The sequence below is a fragment of the Sorex araneus genome, chromosome 5 (genome assembly GCF_027595985.1).
Source record: "Sorex araneus isolate mSorAra2 chromosome 5, mSorAra2.pri, whole genome shotgun sequence".
NCBI lineage: Eukaryota > Metazoa > Chordata > Mammalia > Eulipotyphla > Soricidae > Sorex > Sorex araneus.
Genome location: NC_073306.1, coordinates 197,126,901 through 197,138,402, shown reverse-complemented (window position 1 = coordinate 197,138,402; position 11,502 = coordinate 197,126,901).

Here is an 11,502-nt window from a genome sequence, read left to right as displayed (position 1 = left end):
CATATGACATGCACATATATCTTAAGGCATACCTATAGATCACATGTATATGAGCTATCTATAATTATACATGACTTTAATGATAACAGTTGTAAGTACTGACACCAACATCCCTTTCGATAGGTTAGTTAATTTCTTACAGAAGGTAGCAATGATGAGCCCAATAAGGACAAGCAAAATTCTAATGGAGTTTGGAGGACAATGATATTATTTCTTACTGATAAGATCCATCAAAACTGCAAGGAAGATGTAGCACTGCATTTAGCTTGAAAAATAAATCAAGGATGATCAAATACTTATTTCTTTAGATTTTAGAACATTCATCTGACATACCCTTCAGTAAAAATAGTTATTTTAATTGATAGCCAGAAGTAAGCATGTAGCACTGTAGCACTGTCCTCCCATTGTTCATCGATTTTCTCGAGTGGGCACCAGTAACGTCTCCATTGTGAGACTTGTTGTTACTGTTTTTGGCATATCGAATATGCCACAGGTAGCTTGCCAGGCTCTGCCGTGTGGACGGGATACTCTCGGTAGCTTGCCGGACTCTCTGAGAGGATGGAGAAATTGAACCTTGGGTCAGTCGCATGCAAGGCAAATGCCCTACCTGCTATGCTATCGCTCCAGTCTATAATGCCATAGGAAAAAATGGGGTGGGGGCATATCTGATGATGCTCATTGACAGCTCCCAGGTAAGTGCTGGTGGGTCACTCTCGATGGTACTGGAATGCTGAGGAGCAAACCCAGGCCTCCTGATGGAAAGCTAATGCCCAGGAGCTATCTTTCCAGCCCATAAAATGTATTTTATCATGATGAAATTAACTGCTTTTTACTTACCCAACAAAGAGAAATATTCACGTGATTAAAATGAAGTAGGGAAGATTATATTTTCTAAATATACTACAACTATATAGTCTAGCTTAGTCTACTATTTTCTTACAATGAAACTCTGGAAAGTCTCCCATCAGAACTGTAGGCAGGAGAGACAGTATAGTGGGCAGAGTTTTTGCCTTGTATGTGACCAATCTGGTTTTGATCCCTGACATCCCATAGGATCCCCTGAGCATCGCTGGGATGGATACCTGAGCACAGAGAAAGAAGTAAACCCTGAGCACAGCAAGGAGTGGTTCCCCAAAACAAAAGCAAAGTTACAATATTTCAGTGTCAGTGTGTGATGGGGCCCAGTGGTAGAGCATTTACCTTGAATGTGTATTTAAAGGTTACAGTACATTTACTACCCTCTGAAAAGCTGGTTAGTTTTTATGGTACTTCAACTGACAGAATAGCTTCTGAGATGATATCATGAAAGAGTATTCCCCTTCTATTTTATGTACCTAGAATAAAGAAAACATCAATTCAGACAAACAACAACAAAACAATAGTCAAGTCTTTCCTTATTGGGATCATATGATCAAGAAGCTAAAGTGAAGAAAGTGCCATTCTCCTCCTTTAATTTTTCCCCAGAGACCGATTCCAACCAAGGATCAAAAAGATCATTATGACAAAGACACACGCTTGATCAACCCCAGGGTGAGGCAAAAGAAGAGGGAACCAGATTACAAGACAGAAATTCTGGTGTCTGAGCACAGAAACATCTCTTTGGATTTCTTCCCAAGCCTCTATAAGGAAGCATCAAAAGAGTCAATTAAAGATTTCTCTCAGAAGCCTACAGATAAACAAGCTTATCCCACCTGGACTAGGAATGCAGCTCTTGGAGAGCCTTGTCCAATCAGCGGACCTGACTCTTTAAGTGCAAGTCCTTTACAGACAGCAAAGCATTGTTGCACAAAAATCCCTGTGATGGTTTGTCACAGCAGGGAAATATATTGGGTCTGAAAAGAAGAAAATGACCCAGAATTTTAAGCCATTACCCATCATCTAAGAGACTCACCCTCTTTGCTCTTTAAGGTAAGCAAGAAAGAAATCTTCTGTTAGTGTTGCTTAGTTCTTTGGAGGCCATACTCTGTTCTGGGAGAGCTTAGTTCTGGCTTGTGCTCAGTTCACAGAAACCATACAGGGTGCTGGGGTTGGAGCCAGGATCTGCTGTGTTCAAGGCAAGCACCTTGACTGTCGAACTATCTGTCTGTCTCCAGAAATAAATTTTTATGGGAGTACGTCACTGAAGCTTAGAAATTTTTACTCCATCATTGCCTAGTCCATTCTCATTATTATTTTATCAAGTATCTCAGATGAAGGTTTAGGATGTAACGTCTTACAAATGGTCTATGTTATTATAAATTACTGGTTTTCAAAATTAAAGAGATAGTAGAGGGAATAATCAATAAACAAGATTTTAACTATTGATAATTTTCACCGAACTTCAAGTCCTTGGATAATACGTGTCTTATATACAAAATGTCCTTGATTGTACTTCTCTATCTCATACTCCTCTTGACATGCCAACAATACAATCATATCAGTATAATCTGTAATGATTAAAAAAAATCATACCTCTTAACAAATGGCAATAAGATGCTTGAAATATTTGAATATAAATCTCTCAATTTCCAAAAATTCTGGAAAACTAAATCAGACTAAAGAGAGTAACCAAGGTTTCTGAAGTCAGTGGCTGCAGGATGAGGGAGTACTCACACAGCAGTGCTCCAAACTGGCTAGAACAGATTGTCCACATGATAGTAAATTTAACTATTTAGGTTGGTCTGATTACACTCTATGGCAGTTATACAAGAATGAAACCAATCAATGACAGTTTTCTAAATGTTTCCCCATTGTTAGCCAACACATGACTCAATGTCCATATATAAGTTAATCAGAAGAAAATTTCCTAAGGAGAACCTTAGAGCCAGATATAGAACAATGGTGACACAACAAAATATGAGATTTTGCAAGTGAGTTCTTATCTAACGTCTGATATGTACAGTGACGCTATGGAAGCATTTCCTTTGGATTAAAAGTAAGAAATCTTTTATCATTGATAGATGATTAAGGTGTATCACTGTATCACTGTTGTCCCATTGTTCATAGATTTACTCAAGCAGGCACCAGTAACATCTTCATTTGTCCCTGTTGTGTGCTAGTGTAGCCCAATGGCATCTGCTCCCTCCAGGAATGCAAAGAGCATGTTGTTGTCACTGTTTTTGGCATATCAAATATGTCACAGGTAGCTTTCTAGGCTCTGCCATGGATTAAGGTGTAGGTATTAAATTGTTTATCAAATGTTCCTTGGTTCTTTGTCCCAGCAAGAGATAGAATTGTATTTTCTTGGTTTTCAGTGTACTCGGAGGTGGGATTACATGGTTCCAGGGGCAGTTTCTCGTTGTGACTGCCAAGATACTGGAAACGGGTCGGGGGGAGCAGAGGGGGTCGTTCTGGGTGGAGGAGGCCCAGTCCCGATCCAAGCAGGCTTGGAGATCTCAGCCCCAGGTCCCCCACACCTGGGTTCGTCTGCCGGTTCCTTCATGGGTGAGGCTCGTCCGGTGTATGGAGAATGGCCTTGAGAATGGCTGTGACTGGGTTCCGGAAGTTTTTGGCTGCCGAGGCTCTGCTTGGGGCAGGGAGGGAAACTCAACCCACTCCCCTCTGAAGGGCCCTGTAGAAGAAAGCCTGGCTCAGGGGTAGGAGATTCTGATTCTCTCTCTTCTGGGAGCTTTGTTTTATAGTCTCTGGATCTTGGCCATTGATGGGATTACATGGTGCAGTTTCTGGGTGTGACTGCCAAGCTACTGGAAAATGGGGGGGGGGGTCTGGGTGGACTATATAAAACAAAGCTCCCGGAAGACCTCTTATAGTCTAGCCCACTGATGTGCCTAAAGCAGCACATATGTGTTTGGTTTTAACATACTTGCTTGTATTCTCTGATATACATTCTCCGTCCCTCTCAGAGAGCCCAGCAAGCTACCAAGAGTATCACACCTGCACGACAGAGTCTGGGAAGCTCCCCGTGGCGTATTGGATATGCCAAATACAGTAACAATAACAGGCTTTATTCCCTTGACCCTAAAAGAGCCTCCAATCATTGGGAAAGACGAGTAAGGAGGGTCTGCAAAAATTTCAGGGCTGGGAAGATGGAGATGTTACTGGTGCCCGCTCTAGCAAATCAATGAACAACATGACTACAGTGATGACAATGATGACAGTACTTGGAGGTACTTATGTCTTACTGTGTTGGCTCTATTGCAATAGTCAGGAAAAGACATGTTTGTCAGCCAATCTTTGGTTACACAAACATGCTTTAGAAAGGTTGTCATCATTTGGAAGAAGAAACTGGGGACTGGAGTGATAGTACATTTGCCTTGCACATGGCCAACCGGATTCGATTCTCAGCATCCCATATGGTACCATAGCACCGCTAGGGGTAATTCCTGAGTGCAAAGCCAGGAGTAACCTCTGTGCACTGCCAGGTATGACTCAAAAAGCAAAAAAGAAAAAAAAAAGGAAAAAAGGAAGAAGAAACTTTCAGTGGAAGAATGTGTGCTTGATCCAACTGAGTGTAGAGTATTATATGTTATTCAAAAGTCCATGAACATGGCTCTTTTGAACAAAATGTTTTATGTTTTTAAACTCAAATTTTCCCAATTCAGACATTTATCAAATAGAATTTATCATACCTTACTTTCCTATGTTATTGCCTTATTTTCCAAGAGTTGAAAAGAATAAAAAATAAATATCCGTGGAAATGTCCAGGGACTCAAGAAATCAAAGCATTTTTAATGAGAATTATCCACCAAGAAACAGTTTGCTTTCCTTGCCTCCTAATTGTCTTTAGTCTGGTTCCCATGGCAACTTATTTTAAGAATTAAACTCTAGGGCCATGTGTATTCAGTGTCAAATATTTAAATGGATTCAGTAATAATTCTGTTCATTTTCAAATGCCATTGGATGACAGGAAATGAGTGGGATGTCAAAACTTCAAATGAAACATGCTCAGATTTGGGGGGTAAAAATTTAAAAAGGTCATCTTTTAAAAAGGAAATAAGAATGAACCATTATAAAATCAACAAGACTCATCACTACTGGCACAAGTGTTCCCTTGAAACCTTTCCTAACTAAAATAAAGATTTTTTTAATCTATTTTAATGCTCATAAAATATTGGTTTTAGCCTCAAGAAGATGGATTTAAAAATCTATAAATTAAATAATTCTTATTTTTATTTTAAATTGCTTGGTATAAGACTAAATTATAAAAATATGTATCAAAAATAGATGCAAAAATGATAGCTTTTAAAAATAACATTTTATAAAAATATTGATGCAAAAATGTTAGTTTTATCAAGAATTTGCTAGCCATGAGATAGACACATTTGATAAGAAATATTAATAAGGCCCAAAGTTTTCTAACTGCACAAAAGGAGTCCATAGTGATATACACTTATTTTCTTATTATTATATTCTCCCAAAAACTTAGAATCTAGTACCTTAACTTCCCACTATTTTTATAGGAGGATGTCAGAAAATACATCCTTAGTCTTCTAAAATGGAGGTATATCAACCAATTTACATGAACAAATTAGTGGTCTAGGTTATAATTCACACTCAAATGAATTATATCTCAGAATAAAAATATCTCAGAGATGAACCCATAAACTGTAGGTTTATAAACTACAAAAATTATATGTTGGCTTTGGTTTGGATTTTATTATTGTACTAAAATCTCTTCCCTTCCCATTGCTGTTGTTTTGTTACTGTTGCTGTCACCATGGGTGACACAGGTTGCTTGTAGGGCATGTGTTGGCCCTGCGAGCACTAGGGTCATCCCTACACAGTTCAGAACTCATTGTGTCCATCTCACGCCTTTCTCTAGACCTGTGGGATGGTACATTTCCCTGCTTCCATAAGCAAACTTGCCTAAAGAATCTTATTATAAACGTAACTGAAGAAAATATATGATTCCAGCTGTCCTCATGATTTTAGGTAAGTCTTTCTAGAGGGAATTCCATAATTTTAAAAATACTTTTATGGAGCCACCTCAGAGCCTCCAGACCTACTGCCCTGCCTCCGTCCCCACCAGAACTACTGTCCAGACCCCAAAAGCCCTGCAGCCATGTGCCTCCCCCGCATTTTGTTAGGAACCACTCCAAATTTAATTTTTCCCTCAACCCCCAGCCTGCCTCTATGGCAGGCACTTTCTTCTTTCTTTCTCTTCTTCTGTGCATTATGGTTTGCAGTACAGGTGGTAAGAGGTCAGCATGTTTGTTCAGGGCGTTCAATATATTTGCAGAAAAGGCATAGCTGGAGTAGCTTTTTTGACTGGGTGGCAGCTTTGAAGTGATGATGTGATTGTGAGGCTTCTGGAAGTACAGGGAGATGTAGGTAGGGAGGTAGGGAGAGATGGCGAGAGGGAGGGAGGGAAGGAGAGGGAGGAAGGAAGAAAGGAAGGGAGGGAGGAAGGAAGAAAGGAAGGAGAGGGAGGAAGGGAGAAAGGAAGGGAGGGAGGAAGGAAGAAAGGAAGGAGAGGGAGGAAGGGAGAAAGGAAGGAAGGAAGGAAGGAAGGAAGGAAGGAAGGAAGGAAGGAAGGAAGGAAGGAAGGAAGGAAGGAAGGAAGGAAGGAAGGAAGGAAGGGAGGGAAGGAGGGAAGGAGGGAAGGAGGAAGGAAGGAAGTTAGTTTTATATTATTTTCAAGTGATTAAATTAATATTTAACTTTCTTGGTGATTATTTTTCCATGCTGTTATGACCCTAAGGAATTTAAGGAAATCTATAAATATAAGAGAATTGAAGGGGTCTCTTCTGGATAGCATTCATTAATGAGCACTGTGTTTTTAAAATGTCTTTTTCTTAATCTGTTTTTTTTCCTTTGTGTGTGTGTGTGTGTGTGTGTGTGTGTGTGTGTGAGAAGAAGCAAATCTAAGCTCTTATACATATGAAGCAAGCACTGTACTACTAAGCTACATCAGCCCTTATCTTATTTTCCTGGGGAGCAGATTACACCCCCAGGCTTTGCAATAACCAATAAACACCTTTGTAAATATTTTCTTGCCTGGAAATTTCTATTGACATGTACCAAGTTCCAAAATAATAGAGAAGGTAAACATGCACTACTCAAACTCAAAAATAGTTAGGACCATGGGGCTGGAGTGATAGCACAGCGGGGAGGGCGTTTGCCTTGCACGCGGCCGACCCGGGTTCGATTCCCAGCATCCCATATGGTCCCCTGAGCACCGCCAGGGGTGATTCCTGAGTGCAGAGCCAGGAGTAACCCCTGTGCATTGTCAGGTGTGACCCAAAAAGCAAAGAAATAAAAAGTTAGGACCGCAGTTCCAACTGCAATTCTTGGGACATTTTAAAGCCTGGAGAGATCAGGGAGCACAAGTCATGGGAACAAATTTTTAAAAATCCAATTTGTTGGATATATAATAGTGCAGAACTTTATATGACTATATCTAGATAGAAAATTTTTTACTTCTTAAAAAAGAAATTAATACAGAGACTTGAATCCCTACCATGATTTTGGACATGGTAGGGATTCCAGTCTGAGTTCTGAGTTTCACTAACCAAGAGCTAGTATTAAGTCCCCATATTTCTCAAGTGTTTTCTGCTTTGCTTATAGTTCTATCCGTGGGTCTTAGGCAAGAGATAGGAAATTACTTATCTAACAAAAAATTGTAGATGTAAATTAATATTCTAGATAAAAATAGCCTGATTTTTTAAGAGATGAAACATTGTTGATTATTTGATCATTTAACTCATTCTTCTTATTTACAAATGAAAGTTTTGGATATCTTTAATACTAGCAGTCTGTTCACTCATTTAACTTATCTCTCTTAGCCTCTCATGATTCACAGCATATGCTATAAAATAGTCATCATCAAATGATTGGACTTGGCACTTACAGAAAAATTATGCTATTTAAAAAATTTTCCAAAATTAACTTCCCATGGAATTCTTTCTTTCATGGTAAGAAATTATTGAAAACAGAAAAGATTATGATTTAAGTCCTATATTTAAAGACTGTGGAAATTTTCATGTATAATCTATTAAATCGTTGTTTCCTACAGTGGGTAGTACTACCCCAGAGAGCACTGGAACAATCCAGTGGTCTAAAGTGGTCTCAGGTACAATTGAGGGGTGTTGTTTGTACACTTAATAAATTTTCAGGGGCATGCTGAGTAAAGTTTTTTCTATAAAGTGGGTGGTAGGTCACCTAAATTTGGGATCTTCTGCAATAGTCATCATATTTAATTTCAGATACTAAATGCTACAAACCTTAAAAGTCTAGAGCGTGGTTAGAATGACTGTCATGGGCCGAAGATCAACCTTCACTTCCTGGCATCACTCTTTCTACCAGTCTCCTCTTGAACCTTACCATCAAGTACTTACAACTACAACGTAACTGATGTGGAATGGTAATAGGACATCATCACTGTTGCTTCTGTCAAGGACTTTCCTCCCCTTTCTGAATAATCTGCAATGAATGCAACATGGTTAAACCTGGAAGTTTAGTGCTCAGCTGTGGCTTCAAGTATTGTTTTGTAATTAAAGACCTCAAATAAGATGTTCCTCCTAATCATTGCTATTTTGTATAGCAATTAGCAATTAGCAATTAGTTAATCTTCCAAATCCTCAGATTCCCTAGTTGCAATTGGGGGCCTAAAATTGATGACTAATTCACAGAGAACTTGGGGTTAAATTATTTAACTCAATGAAATTCACCACACCACATGTAAGTTCATTCTTTCTCTCCCCAACCTGAAGGGAAAAACAGTATTTTACTGTAGCAAATAAACATGTGATATTATAACTTGGGTGTTCAAATGTCATGGACAAAAAAACCTGTTTTGAGTTCTCTTATAGAAAGCTACTCTTTGTGAGGGACAGTGGCGATGTTTTAGAACATAATGTAACTCCTTTTAAGAAATCTGTCTCTGCAACATTTGTTGGTAAAGTTTGTGTAGGTGTCTTATATAAACCGCAGGTGAGGTGGCATTCTTTAGTGCATCAGTTTGAAACAAGCAGTGCAGTTTGTTTATGTAATAAATCTAATGAGGACCGTCTGTGCATGCTACATCCCTTCTTTGTCAACATTCAGAGGCTGCCTCTGCTCTTTCTGCTCCAGATAGCTGAAAGCAGAGAAGTGCCTTTGGGTTCTTCAGAAAATGCTTGAATAGTAGCCAAAGTACTTGCTCAGAACTAACAGCGCACTCTATAAGAAGTGATTAATACCGGGGAAGTGTTACAGGATTAATATTGCAGTCTCTTAGGGGTTGTATGTGGAACAAACCACAAATAGATAATGAATCACAAGAGGAGAAAAGTCAGAGCAAGTAAATAGGCTACAGCATTTGATTGACATCAAAGTTATTACCTTTGTAAGTTTTTTACTTGTTATTTCTTAAGCAAATAAGAAATTTTGGACTGTCTTTGGACTGTCAACTTTGTGCCCTGAGAGGGAGAGAAAGAATTAATAGAAAAAAAATTAATATTTATTATCTAAATTTATAAATAGCCTTAAATTTTTAAAGGTAAATAAAACAAAGCCATTTTCATAATGAAAGGGTAGATGATAAATACTCTTTGAGTGAATTTGGGAAAGATACCCCAAGCCAGTTACCAACTGCAGTATTTCCCTACAAGACTTCAATGAACACACTCATCAGATGTTGATTAGTCATCCCTGATAAAATTTAGTGTATTTTTAAAAAACAATGCGTTCTTCAAAGAAATCCAACAGAGAAACCACTCAGAAAAGCAATGGCTCCCGACAGAAATCTGTGTGCTATGAATTTGCATGCAGTGTGTGACTGTGTACTCCATTTATGAGAGCATAAATTGGGAGTCTGGAGGAGAGTGGGAGTTGCTAGGAAGTATATAGTGAGAAATGAACGTAAACAGAGACATCCGCTGGCAGTAACATTTCACCCTCTCTACCATAACAGTGTTGCTATACACCATAGCTTTGTTACATATTAATTAGTGGGCACTGAGATCGTTTGCATGTTAGGGTTATTATGAAAAATGTTAGGGGGTGGAGAGATAGTACAGCAGGCAGGGTGCTTACCTTGCACGTCAGAGCCAGATTCTATACCCAGTACTCTGTAGGATCCCTGAGCCCCGCCAGGAATGGTCCCTGCATACAGAGCCAGGAGTTGGTCTTAAGCACTGCCACTTGTGACCCCCCAAAACAAAAAAAAGCAAAAAAGATACTTTTGTGTGAACATAGGGGTATAAATATCCTTTCAAATCAGTGTTTTAATGTCTTTCAGAGAAATGCTGAAGAGTAATAGTTTTAGATCAATGAAATCTATTTTTTCCACAATTTTCCATACAAATTGCCCCAATTACGTTCCCAACAGTGTAGCAAAATTTCATTTCCTCCAACTCTTCACCAATATTTACTACTTCGAATCTTTTTATATAAGATAATTTCTTTAGTGTGTAATGATACCTCATTGTGGTTTTGATTTACATTTTCCTAATAATAAATAAAAACAAACGTTGTTTCATGTACTGTGGATAATCTGTATGTTTTATTTTGAGAGCTAATTGCCTGCTCATGTTTTTTGCTCATTTCAAATTGGGTTGGAAATGTTAGGTTGTATGAATTTTTTATATATTTTTAATGTTAGCCCGTAGGCAGATACAATGATAGTTAAATATCTTCTCTCAACAAAGAGCTTGCTTTCCTCATTTGTAGTAGTTGGTTTTGCTGTTAAAGAAGCTTCTTATCTTGCTGTTGTTCCCTGTGTTTATTCTTGCTTTTTTCGGTTGTTGTTTTGTTTTGGGGGTCCACACCTGGCAGTGCTTCAGGGCTTATTCCTGCCTCCACACTCAGGGATCACCCCTGGTAGTGCTCTGGTGACCATAAGCAAGGCCAGGGCCAGGTCAGCAGTGCAAGGCAAACACCCTCCACGCCGGACCATCCCTCTGACCTGGGAATTAAGTGTTCAAGTACATCTCTGATGTAGAACTCCTGAAGGTTATCCCCAATGTTTTCTATGTATTTGATGATTTCGGGTCTAATATCCATATGATTAATCTGTTTTGTGTTAATTGTTGTTTATGGTATTAGTGGCCCATATTATTTACTGATTCAATTTATACTGCATGTGGTTGCCAGTTTTTTCCACTGCCAGATGAACTCTCTGTTCCACTGTTCTGTGTGCCAATTGTTGTTCTTAAAATAACTATTGTGTTGTAATATAGTTTGAAGCATTGAGTCTTTCTTTCTAGGCCTGATTTGTTTTTTCGAAGTGAAAATGTTCTAAAAGCTTCAGTTTACCATTGCAGTTGGGTCAATTTGTCCCTATGTGACCAGTTATTTTTCTTTATATAATTTAATAAAATAAAATTTTCTACCTCTATGACCTTCATTAAACTTTTCGTTTCAAACTAAACACTTGGAGGTTAGAGAGATAGTTCAGGGGTTAAGGTGGTTGTCTTATATGTAGCCTATTCCAGTTTGATCCCTGGGGCCATCTTTGTTCTCCTGAGCACCATTAGGAGTGACCTCTGAGCACAGAGCCAGGAGTTGGCTCTGAGCACTGCCAGGGGTGACCCAAAACCACTCTTCCCACTCCCAAATTTTTTAAATTTGTTAACAAATTTT